Source organism: Vespula vulgaris, chromosome 6 (assembly GCF_905475345.1).
Source record: "Vespula vulgaris chromosome 6, iyVesVulg1.1, whole genome shotgun sequence".
In the NCBI taxonomy this organism is placed as follows: Eukaryota; Metazoa; Arthropoda; class Insecta; order Hymenoptera; family Vespidae; genus Vespula; species Vespula vulgaris.
In genome coordinates, this window is record NC_066591.1 from 7,595,264 (window position 1) to 7,607,321 (window position 12,058).

The window sequence follows — 12,058 nt, forward strand, 5'->3', positions numbered from 1 at the left end:
AATCGTACGAGTTATATTGAATTAAACGTCGTAATTAAGAAAAATTCCATCAAAAGATATCGTTTATGTTTTTGCTTGGTCGTTGATAAATTTGGTACCTTCAAATTCCAACGTTTTTCCTAGTTAAACTTCTAATGGAGAAGAGTGAGGCTATTTTGTAAGTGTGTAGGTTGAGAAAGAATGTGGGGGTAAGAAGAAAGTAAGGGGTTTCTCTCTAAGACGATTCCGGTTGTCAGGTAGGATTCATGGTGACGCAGGTGGTATAGAAGAAAAAAGTGAATTTTCGGCGTGACATCAGTTATTCCGGCCACGGTTCCGGCGACATAAATCGTAAGTCACCGAGCGTGCTGCAATCAATATCCGACGTGCGAAGGTATGTGTGCGTGTGTGTCTGTTTGTGTGTACATATATGTATATGTATATGTGCGTGCGTTTGCGCGTGCTAGGGGAAAGAGAAGGAAGGTGGATGACAATGAGATCCAGTTTCGAAGGGAACCCTGCAACGAGCTAGTTCATCATCTTTAGACGGGTTGCTCTGACCACATATCTTTTTTGCTCCTTCTTTTTTCTTTCTTTTTATCATCTTCCCCCTTCCCTCGACACAAAAAGAAAGAAGAAGCGACGTGGCAAATGAAATTAGACGTGGATCGAATTAGACCCTTTGGCACCCTCTCGTGTTTCGTATACACGGAGTTCGCACTCTTCCCGATAACGATGAAGGCGGCGGAATCGTAAAGCGATAAATGGTTAGATCGTGTCTGGAGGAGGAAATGCGACTCGTTAAGTCGGTTAATCGGCGATAACGTCAAAGGAGGGAAGAAGAAATGTAGAGGATGGGAAATAGTCTCTGTACGTAAGGTAATCTTTGAAACACGAATACTCGATTGGAGTCGTTGGTAGGGCGAAAGGGAGAACAAAAGAAAGAAAAAAAAAGAAGATGAAGAAGAAAAGAAAAAAGAAAAAAAAGAAGAGAGAAGGAAGGGTGGTAAAATTAAAAGGGACACGAAGTCGTCATCCAGACTCGATTGTCCCAGCGCGGGTTCTACAGCAAAAGACAAAGAAAAAGACAGACATAAAGAGAAAGAGAGAAAGAGAGAAAGAAGGAAAGAAAGAAAGAAAGAAAGAAAGAGAGAGAGAGGGAGAAAGTAAAAATAAAAAAAGAGGTTGGTAATCGTTCTTTCTTTTCCTCCTCGTTCGTCTCGTCGAAGTCCCGCACTTATTCGAATAAATCGTCGTCGTCGACGTCGTCATAGCTCGGGATCGGCCGTTCTCTGCGTCTCCGTTGCACGATACTCGAATAGAAACGCTGCCGCGGCACTCGTCACCCTCACGCGCCACTCTTCCGAGCCCTTCAGCACCCTCTGGCAGCTTTCGAGGCCCTTCACCTCCACCTTCATCTCGGCAGGCAGTCTCCACTAGTCATTTCAGGGGCGACCACTCGCCTATCGAGCACGACTCGCGTCTGAAAATGCTTCGAGACTCGCCACTACTAACTCCCACTCCATCTTCGTTCCTAACGCAGACGCAAGTTTTTCAAGTTTGCCAAAGCGCACGCTGACTGTGCTACCTCCGTTCGAATCGTTCGTCGTTTCCTCATACATAGATCACCACTTTTTTCCTTTCATTTGCACTTTTATATCTAAAGACGAATGTGGTTATGGGGAAATGGTTCGAGGGGAAAAATGTGCTAGAGAAAAAAAGAGAGTACGAACAAGAATGATGATTTAAGACGTAAGTGTATCATATTGATTTATTAATAGTAATTTATTGTGACTATGTCTTGACTACGCTCTATGCCAAATAATAAATACCTGCTTAAAATTGAACCGAAGTTTAATCGACGATAACGAATAATTAAACTGATATTATTGTATTAAAAAAATATATATATATATGTATACCTATAGACCTGTAGTACACACATACATATACACACACGCACTCGCACACACATTCACACGCACATACAAAATATACAAATGATCGACGTAATAATAATTAAAGTCACCATTAAAATATCAATCTTAATAAGACGACGAGATCAAGCGCGAAGAAAGTTAATCGCTTATTTAAAATGGCAACTGCTCGTTAGGTACTAGGTGGCCCTTCTCTGCTACGAACACTGGCAGCCGGTAGGCTCGTTACTGCCATGCCAGATACGCGATTTACACATGCGCGCTAATTACCGGCCTTTTAACCGATATCGGAAGGAGTTAATTGACAAGCTCCGGCTTGCTAGCCGATCATGATTAAGCAGTAAAAGAGAAACAGAGAAAGAAAGACGGAGAGAGAGAGAGAGAGAGAATAAAAATACAAGTTTTTTTCAACAACGTCAACGTTTTCTAAGTTTCTAAGTTATTTGCATTTAAATTGACCTAATCTATAGTTTCGATTCTCAAGTTGAAAGTAACCATTCAGACGTTTGTCACGTTACGACGTAATCCAAGAGTTTGTTGATCGAATGGATATTGTGGAATGAAGTAGAAACTCAAGCTTTCTCTCTTTTTTTCCTTCTCTCTCTCTCTCTTTTCCTTTGGTGTTTCGTATTCGGAGCTAGTATTTATGGCGAAGCTTCTCGTAAACACGATAAAGCCTTCTCGTAAAACATCGGACTGTATGCGATTGCGGTGACACGACACTATTTCTCTCTCTCTCTCTCTCTCTTTCTCATTCACTAGTTTGCTTTCTCTATACTCACGTATTCCTTTTCCTTCTCTTTCCTTCTCTCATCGCTACGTTGAGAATATCGAAAATCCACTTGGCACGCGCTCTCACTTCGCGGTTTTATGCGAGAAATGTGCAAACCATCTTCTATCTCTCTTTCTCGTCTCTCTCGTCTCTTTCGTCTCTCTTTCTCGAGAACAACGACTCTATAAGAATATTTTCAGAAGGGTAGATTTTCCTCTTCTCTCTCACGTACACGAATATGTAAGAACGTATATATGTATATACATTCATACCTTCGGAAGAGTAACAACTACTATATAGACCAAATGGAACGTAAAGGACAAGAAAGGAACGACATTGCGACAAATTGAGACGTAGCACCGATCTAAACGGAGATCGTTACGAAACGTATCGTTCTAAGGTACTTCTATTACTATTGCTACTACTAATACTATCGTACTAGCCACACCACTCCGAATGTTTTTCTATCGTAATAGAAGCGACGATGGTAATACGATGGACTGCTTTCCTACCACACCAGGGTGACCTCTAACGACTGGAACTTATCAGAATTTATTACGGAATAAATAGAGGGAATGTTTTCTTGGAAATTGGAAGATATTCTTCATGTGATTATAAAAAATAAGTAAACAATACGTATCCATATCATATTATTTTGTAAACATATATTAGTATACACACACACGCGCGCGTGCACACAAATGTGTATATAAATATACGTACATACAGTCATATCAAAAATTTTTATAGAATTAGAAAAAGTAAGTAAGATCGCGTATAATAAATAATATTACTTATCAAGATTTTTTTTCTTATTCTTTTCTTTTTCTTTTTTAATTACAACTATAATCCTTATTCCAATCTAATCTCTCTATCTATCTTTCATTCACGATCGGTAACATCGTCTTTCTCTAGAAATTTGTAGAAGCTAATCGTGGATAGACGCAAATTCGGTAATACCCGACAAAGCGGTTTAGATGAGTCATTCGAGAAGTAATTACGGACTAAGCGGAACCAAGCAAGAAGCTCTTACGTTTACGCAAAAAACTCCTTTTGGGTCCGTGGTCGAGAGCAAAATCCTTGGTAATGATTAAATTTCATCTAATCTGAAGAGAAGGTGTAGCATGTCCATGCTACTATTTTTATATTCCCCTTCGAGTCGCTTTTATGCCACGTAATTTCCGCTTACGAGCCCAACTTCTCTCTCTCTCTCTCTCTCTTTCTGTCTGTTAAGGGAAACTCGTACGTTGCACATTAATCATTATCTTAAAAGCGTCTAACGACGTCGAGGTCGCGTAAGAACGTGGAAGTAGAGATATGCAACAGAATGGAGGAACAAGAGAATGAAATTATTTCAATTACTTACCTACCAACGTTACCTAAACGGAAAACGAAATTTAGTTTGACGCGTTTACGACTTCGAGCTTCCGAAAGGACGTATCATAAAGTTTGCGGTACTCGTTTAACTTTTGATTGAAGTTACAATTCTAGTTTTTATTTGCAAATAAAAAGTCTTCTAGTTCCATCGGGAGATTTATGCTGCTATAGCTCTGTGTACTGCATTCTACCGTAAAAAATTTGTAAGGGTATCGATTTACTCGAACAAAATGTACTCACACTTTCCCCAGTAGTTTCTATCTTTTTTCTAAAAAATACAATAACAGATACTATCGTATTGTTTCGTTAATGTCATTCGGAACTTTGACAAATATTTCTATTCATTTGAATTATCTTTAAAATAAATTTTTTTTTAATAAAGTTAAAATGATTTATCTATGATGATGAAAGACAGAGAGAGAGAGAGAGAGAGAGAGAGAGAGAGAAAGAGGTTTGATATTTTGAAAAATTCTCATGTCTTTTACCAACACTCGATATGATATCGATGATACGATAACGAAGCTTTGAAGTTATCGATTCTCTCGATCAAGAGTGTTACCGGAAGTAAGTCGTCGAAGATAGAAGAGGATATAGGAGATAGAAAAGGACGAAAAGGCGAAAGTTGGACGTTTTACGTGAGTGGGATGAAAATCCCATTGGCGCGGCACGATCAATAATACAGGTGCCGGCGTCTAGACAGCAGCGTTGCAGAGAACGTAGAGAAGAGGAGGAGGAAGAGGAAGAGGAGGAGGAGAAGGAGGAGGAGGAGGAGGAGAAGGTGGAGGAGGTGGTGGAGGTGTAGAAGAGACCAGAGTAAGTTTTTCGCGATGACTGTACCTACACGAACAGGGCAGTACTACGGCCCTTGCCTGACATTGTGAGTCAAAGGTCTTTCTGGGAGAATTTATTAAAGGGTCTTATGCCGCCGACAGTGTTCCATAAAAAAAGCGGGGGTGACCGGTTACGATAGGGGTGAACTCAGAACGCTCGAGGAGGCTTCTTTTCCATGGACGCTACAGCTGCCAACAACGTCATTTACAGCGAACAGCTGTTCCAGGAACTCTTTAATACTTACATATCAAATTCGATATACCTAATACGTTATCCTCCTCATGTTAATTCCATCAAATAAAAATCATTTTTCAAGATCACAAATATACATTATCTTTGAAATTCATTCTCTGCTGGATTAGACACTAATTGACAAATTGGAACGTTTCGATATTTTATATTCAACACTATGTTCGATATATTTGTGGGAAAGTTTCGAAATCCTCGGAATATAAGAAATTTTTAATATCGAAAGGATCGACGAATTGGAACATCACACATCAGAAATTCTCGTCGATCGACACCTATGATAGCGTTTCATTAGAGTGCCATGCTAAGCTAAACGAAACGTGTTCACGCGTACATAGCTAGCTAGGCTAGCTACCTATCTACCTACGTAACTACCTACCTACCTACCTACCTACCTACGATGTCGAGATTCGTTTCGAAGGTCCGATCGACGCGACCGCGCGTCGGATGGGGCCGATGGGAAATGGGATCTCGATTGAATGGAAATGACGTTCAAAGCCAGACACGTGTATTCCGTGCGGAATGCACATGAATACTGCTAATCGGTATCCATGGCAAACGTCCGAGGGTCCGTATCCCCCGTTCGTTCGGTGTTAATTTTGGAGCATAACGTTCCATTCCTCCTTACTTCTCCCTCCTTCTCTCTCTCTCTCTCTCTCCATCTCAAACTACTCTTGGAATACACTACTCAGTCATCCTTTCGTTCCTTTGGATCTATGAAATCCCAACGTTTCTTCTTCTTCTACAAACCGTTCGTTCTTGCTACTACTATCCAAAATTTCGTATCCTCTCTCGTATCCTTTGAGAGGTCCTTCGTGCTTACAAATGCTCGACTCTGTCCAGGCAGTTTCGTTTTTTAAGATTATTCGTGAAAATACCGACTTACTCGTACTTAGGTATCTATATGTAATATAGACATGTATAATATACATATATGTCTATATATACACATCTATATCCATATGTACAGTTTGTCTGTCTAGCGAAGGGCTCTTAATTGCGTATGCATAACGAAAAGCGTGTGTTGTAATGAGGCTATATCAGTCTGTCTCGTGACGTCCTCGCTTTGACGCGACCAAACTCATCCCTTTGTAGGGATACTAGTCGTCGCTTTACGAACCTGATGGAGATAATCATAGGATTTTATCTATGTTGTTTCACGATTTAAATGATTCGGTCATTAAAAAAATCTATAGAAAAAAGAGAGCAAAAATGAACAAATAAATCGTCAATGATTTAATATAGGTACGTTATTTGTTATTCCATTGCAATTTATATTTCTAACTATCGGATCGATCAATCCTCGTCGTCGTCGTCGTTGTCGTCGTAGTCGTCAGTTTTTTTTTCTTCTTTCTTTCTATTAATTCACGTTATTTACGAAATGGATCGTGCATTTGTCTCATCGTTGTCCTCTGAACGTCCTCGTTCGTTTTGCGTTTTACGAGTCTACGGGGATGAAAGAGCATGGGATATAAAATGCAAGATCCATTGAGAGCCGTTGAAAAATGGATTGTAATCAGGATAATAGAACGAACGAATGCAATTCAATGAATTTATGTAAGGCATGAATCTGGATAATAATTTTTTTGGAAGTGGAAAGACACAGAGGTATCGTTACCTCGATATCATTACACTTTTAATATCGTAACTAGGATTCTTATTGTACATATCTATTGAATTATTTATTCATTAGATTTCTCAGAAGCTTTTTACAACGACTGTACATGTATAATTGAGAAGTAGGTTGGTATATGAGTTCGTTATCACGCGTGTTTTATTATTACAACATTGCAGCCACGATCGATCGACGACATCTTTTTCTCGTTTCTTCAACATTATTTAAAAATCTTCTACTCCGTTGCTGTGTTTCTTTTTCTTTTCTTTTTCATCACAAGCATTTCACTTACGACTTTCATTTACGTGATAATTTATATATCATCTGTAATTATTTTCCCACGTGATTTTTATATTTTAGTGATTAACTACATGATTTATATGTATATATAATAAATTCATTCGGTGAAATAGTCGATGTAATAGATTTTTTCTTTTTTATTCGAACAAATATTTCACTTTTTTAAAAAAATCTCGTTAAATTAAAAAGCCAATTTTTTATCCTGATAATAAAAGATTCGTGGAAAAAAAACACACACACACACGTCATATTCACATATACGTGTCACACGTATACTTCATTCATATATACTCCAAAATTCACAGATATTTGAAGAATGTTGAGACACGAGTAGTACATCAAACGAAACTTTAGCAATTCCCTTTTTCGTCGAAATTCCCAGCCAACGAATTGCTTTCGTGACGATGAATGCATAGGTTTGTGACGAGCCACGTTAACGTTGGTGTCCCTAAAAACGATAGCGACAAGCTTTCGAAGGCAGACTCGTTCTATGTTCGAAATAAATTTATAAATCATAAGGCCGGTGCGACAGAACACGTCGATGAACGAAAAAGATATCATCGTGTGATTCTACGAAAGGTTTATTAAACATTAACGATTGTCGAAGTACGACCGGCCTCTTTATATCTTTTGATATACTTGTCAAAGATAGGACGTTTGTGAACTAGTCTCGTTAAATAATTACAAAGATACACATGTATATTGGAACTGATGTATGTAGTTACATAGTCGCGAATGTGTTCGAAATTTCTTAGAGAACGTGTGTATATATGTACGTACGTATGTATGTATACCGTGAATCTGTTTATCTGCTCTGTGTGTTGTATATGTATAACTATATATATATAACGAAGCCAGGGCACAGCTGGCATGGTGTCCGGTTACCGAAATCTTAGGGTCTTATCCTGTCTGTCTGTCGGTCCTTCGTCGCCATACGATAGCCACTGATGTGAGATCAACCAGTTGGCTGACGGAAGGGGAAAGAGAATGAGAAAACGAAGGGAAAAGAGAAAGAAAAGGGCAAAGAAAAAAAAAAAACAAGAAAAAAGAAACAAAATAAAAAGAAAGAGGAGAAAGCATTTATCTTTCTCTTTCTTTCTTTTTAACTAACTATTTATCTATCTTTCTATCCGTCTGTCCATCTATTTCTTTCTCTTTTCCTTCTTTCGAAAATCATGATAGCTTTTCAACGGTACACTGTCAACGTAGCGGCTCGTTTAATGCTCTTATCTAAATGCTAACTAGTTTTAATCTCCGGGCACTTGCCGACGAAGGACGAAATTACAGGCGGATATCGGTGTGCCGCGGCAGAAGCCATCGGTTCTCACGCGACGACAACCCAGAAGCTTTCACAGCTTGGAATTGGAATCGAGCGAAAAGCCGCGAAGAAATCTGCATCCGTGGCCCGATTCGATTCATAGATTTCCATCTCTTTCTCTCCCTCTCTCTCTCTCTCTCTCTCTCTCTTTCTTTCTCTCTCTTTCATTCTCTAGGTTGCTCGAAAATACCATTAAACGACCATCGGCGGGAGGATCGTTTTAACCACATGCATATATCTTTCTTCCGCTCTCTTTCCTTTTTTCTATTTCTATCTGCATATCTCTTTTTCTCTCTCTCTCTCTCTCTCTCTCTCTCGCTTTTTCTCTTTCTCTTTCTCTCTCGCTCCAAACGAAAATCTTTTTCGTTCCACACGAAATACGTAGGAATTTCATATCGATGCATCTTGGATAAAGGTGCATTCTTGAAATAAAACAGAAAAAAAGGAAAAGAGAGAATACGCAAAAAAGAAAGAGAGAGAGAGGGAGAAAGAGAGATAAAGAGAGATGGTCTTCGACTTACATACAGCCTGGTCTTAAATTTTTATTCGCTCCGAGCGATCTCCGAAAATGCTTCCAGATGTTCGACCTTTCGAATGTTCGAGCCTCGCTTTCACCGTCTCCTCGTTGCAGATCGATAGCTCGAAATAAGTTTGGAAGAGAAAAGGAGAAAGAGAAAGAGAGAGAGAGAGAAAGAAAGGAAAAGAGGAAAAGAGAGAGAGAGAGAGAGAGAGAGGGAGAGATCTCAAGTTCCAACAGCAGGTCTCCAAACGATAACGGAAAGCTCTACCGAAGTTAATAAGTTGTTGGAGAAAAAAAAAGAAGAGAAAAAAGAAAAAGGAAAAAAGAAACAAAAATTAATCGTATTGGTCGATGGAATGATTTAAACGACGTTTTTCTTCATCGTATCCTTCTAGCTCTACTTTTAATAATCTTACGCAAATACATCAAAGACACCGCTGTGCATTTCTATAATAGTTGCTAAACGAAATCTTTGAAGTTTATATAAGAGAGCGTGCAAAAGAGATGAGAGAGTCTTTATAATTGTTAGGAAGGATCATTAATTAAATCCACTGAGCTTTTTATTCTTAAGGAGAAAAAAGAGGGAAAAGAAAAGAAAAGAAAAGAAAAGAAAAGAAAAGAAAAGAAAAGAAAAAGAAAAGAAAAAAAAATGGAAAGAGAAGGAAAAGAAAAGGTGCCGTACTTCGATGAGAAATAGCCTATCATAGATGTAAACCTCTTGCTATTTATAGCCTTTAATATTACGTTAAATTAAGTGAATTTATAATGATAAGTATGTAGGTATATAAGAAAGGAAAAAAAAAGAAAAGGGAAGGAAGATAGAAAGAAAGAAAATGATTACTCTAATTTAAGGGAGGTCACGTGAGAAACTTTCATCATTTTCATGTTATTCCGCTTTTCGTATAACCCCCTTCTGCTTTTTCTCATTTTTTGTTCTTTCTTTTTACTTTTGTCTTTTTTTTCTTTTTCCTTCTTTTTTTTTATATTCATTTTTCTTGTTCTTCTTCTTCTTCTTCTTTTTTCTAGAATCTACTGCAATAATAATCTTCGCATAAAATTACCTCTTGAGCAAAGCATCTTCCATGTTGGATGAGACATTAAAACGTAAAAGAAAATCGAGATTGAAGTCACGGCATAATACTTTTGCCCTCGATGAATATTTTCCGTCGCGATGAGAAAACAATTACTGTGTCGTCCCAGAACGACAGCATCGGAAAAGTTATTTTCTAACGTGGCATGATATTAGTTTGAGTTGTCTGAGACGAAACGTTCGAATTTTCTTCTTTATTTCCTTCTCTCTTCCTCTCTTCTTCTCTCCTTCGAATTCTATAAAAAGTCATGAAAATTAGCTACTTAAATGAGTTGTAATAAAATTTCTTTATTACAAAGTAACAAGTAATTGTGACAAATATGTAAATTGAAATGCTATTTACGAAGAATCGAATGAAAACGTTTTAAAGACTATTTATTCAAACGAGCTTATCTTAATCGTAAAGACATAAATCATTTAACGTTCTCGCCTTTATCGACACGATTTAGTTTGACTTTTCGTTCCCCTATAATACTTGTCGTAATTAGGAAAGACCGTCTTTCTCTTTTTTTTTCTTTTTCTCTCTATTAATAATAGATAAGAAAGAAATCGATTATCTTATCGAATATACCCATGTGACTTGTCGTTTCCGTCCTCTTTTTACGCGAAGAAAAGAAATAAACCATTGAAAAATTAGTACCGTCTTGAACCAAGGATTAAAATAGAAATTACTAATTAACCGAAATAGAATTAGTTGATTGAATGAAATTCAGAAATGACATTACATAAAGTTATTAATAGAGCGTACGAACATTAACGCGCAAATGCAGACTTCTTCGTAAATTAATATTTGATGTTAAAATTCGAAGCATTATATAAGAAAGGAATAAAAAAGGGAAAAAAGAGAAATTAAAAAGAAAAATGAAAAAAAATAGAAAGAAAGGAAAAAATAGAAAAACGAGAGGGAGAGAGACGGAGAAAGAGAGAGAAAGAGAGAGAGAGAGAGAGAGAAAAGACACGGTATACTTAAATATGGCTATTTACCCAAGAATAGATGCCGGAAGGAAAAATATCGGATTTCCTTTGGGTGTTCCGAGCTGTCCTCCACGTTTATATGCAGAAATAGCCTGCCTTGGTAAGTTCAGGGTCGAGAATTCGTTGCTCACGTTTTCCTGCTAGCCAGACCTATCCCTATGCAAAGTATGTATAAGAGTATCCAAGTTTCCCTACGGTGCCAAAGAAGGAGGAGAAAAAGGAGGAGGAGGAAGAGGAGCAGGAGGAGGAGGAGGAGGAGGAGGAGGAGTTGCTTTCCGACATGCTCGTTTTTAACTTTTAAGCTGACGCTGCGAAGATGCACGTGGGTGTAAGCTTTCGTTCGTATATCTCTCGTTTTCTCTATCTCTCTCCCTCTCTCTCATTCTCTCTTTTTCTCTCTACGCATTTACACATATACACATACAAGGGTAGAGTCCATCGAGGCAGGAACATCGTCACATCCGTCGCATCTGTGCATCACCATTCACTTTTTTCGGGATCTTCCCTTTTCCTCCTCCTTCTCTTACCACCCTTCATACTTTCTCTATCTCTCTTTTCTTTCTATTACTCTCTCTCTCTCTCTCTCTCTCTCTGTCTGTCTTTTTTTCTCTCTCTTCGTTCACAGCCGTTGCCACATGAGGTCCCCCTCTTTTTCTCGTCCTGCACTCTCCACGAACGAGAGACCAAGCATACTCCTACCCTAAACGTCATAGTGCTCGTTCACCATGTACCACAGGGACGTACAAAGAGAGGCGAGGTATACTCGAAATTGAATGGACCCCCACTAATAAAGGCAAAAGGTCCTCTTCTTTCTCTCTCTCTCTCTCTCTCTCTCTCTTTATCTCTCTTTCTATTTTTTTCTTTATTTTCCTTTTTCTTCATCGACTCTGCACCCTTTTGCTCTCTTCCTACCACAATGATAATGCTTTTGTCGGTGCCGAAATAACCTCCTTGCGTTGCACCTGCAATAATTATGCGAACGAGAAGGGTCGGTCGGATACATGGACGAAATATTTCGACGACAAAATCTCCAAAAAAATTTTTCTATTCCAGAATATGAGGGAGATGATTTTGTTTAATTTTTTATTTTTTTAT

The 12,058-nt window shown here is 38.3% G+C and overlaps 1 long non-coding RNA gene across 1 annotated transcript; it reads left to right on the plus strand.

Annotated features, from left to right (window-relative positions):
• The first annotated feature begins 453 nt into the window (after positions 1–453).
• LOC127064654 (uncharacterized) lies at positions 454–3,388 on the plus strand. Its single transcript, XR_007781747.1, has 3 exons — positions 454–1,731; positions 2,889–3,088; positions 3,165–3,388. It is a non-coding gene; the product is annotated as an uncharacterized LOC127064654 (long non-coding RNA).
• Positions 3,389–12,058: the final 8,670 nt, after the last annotated feature.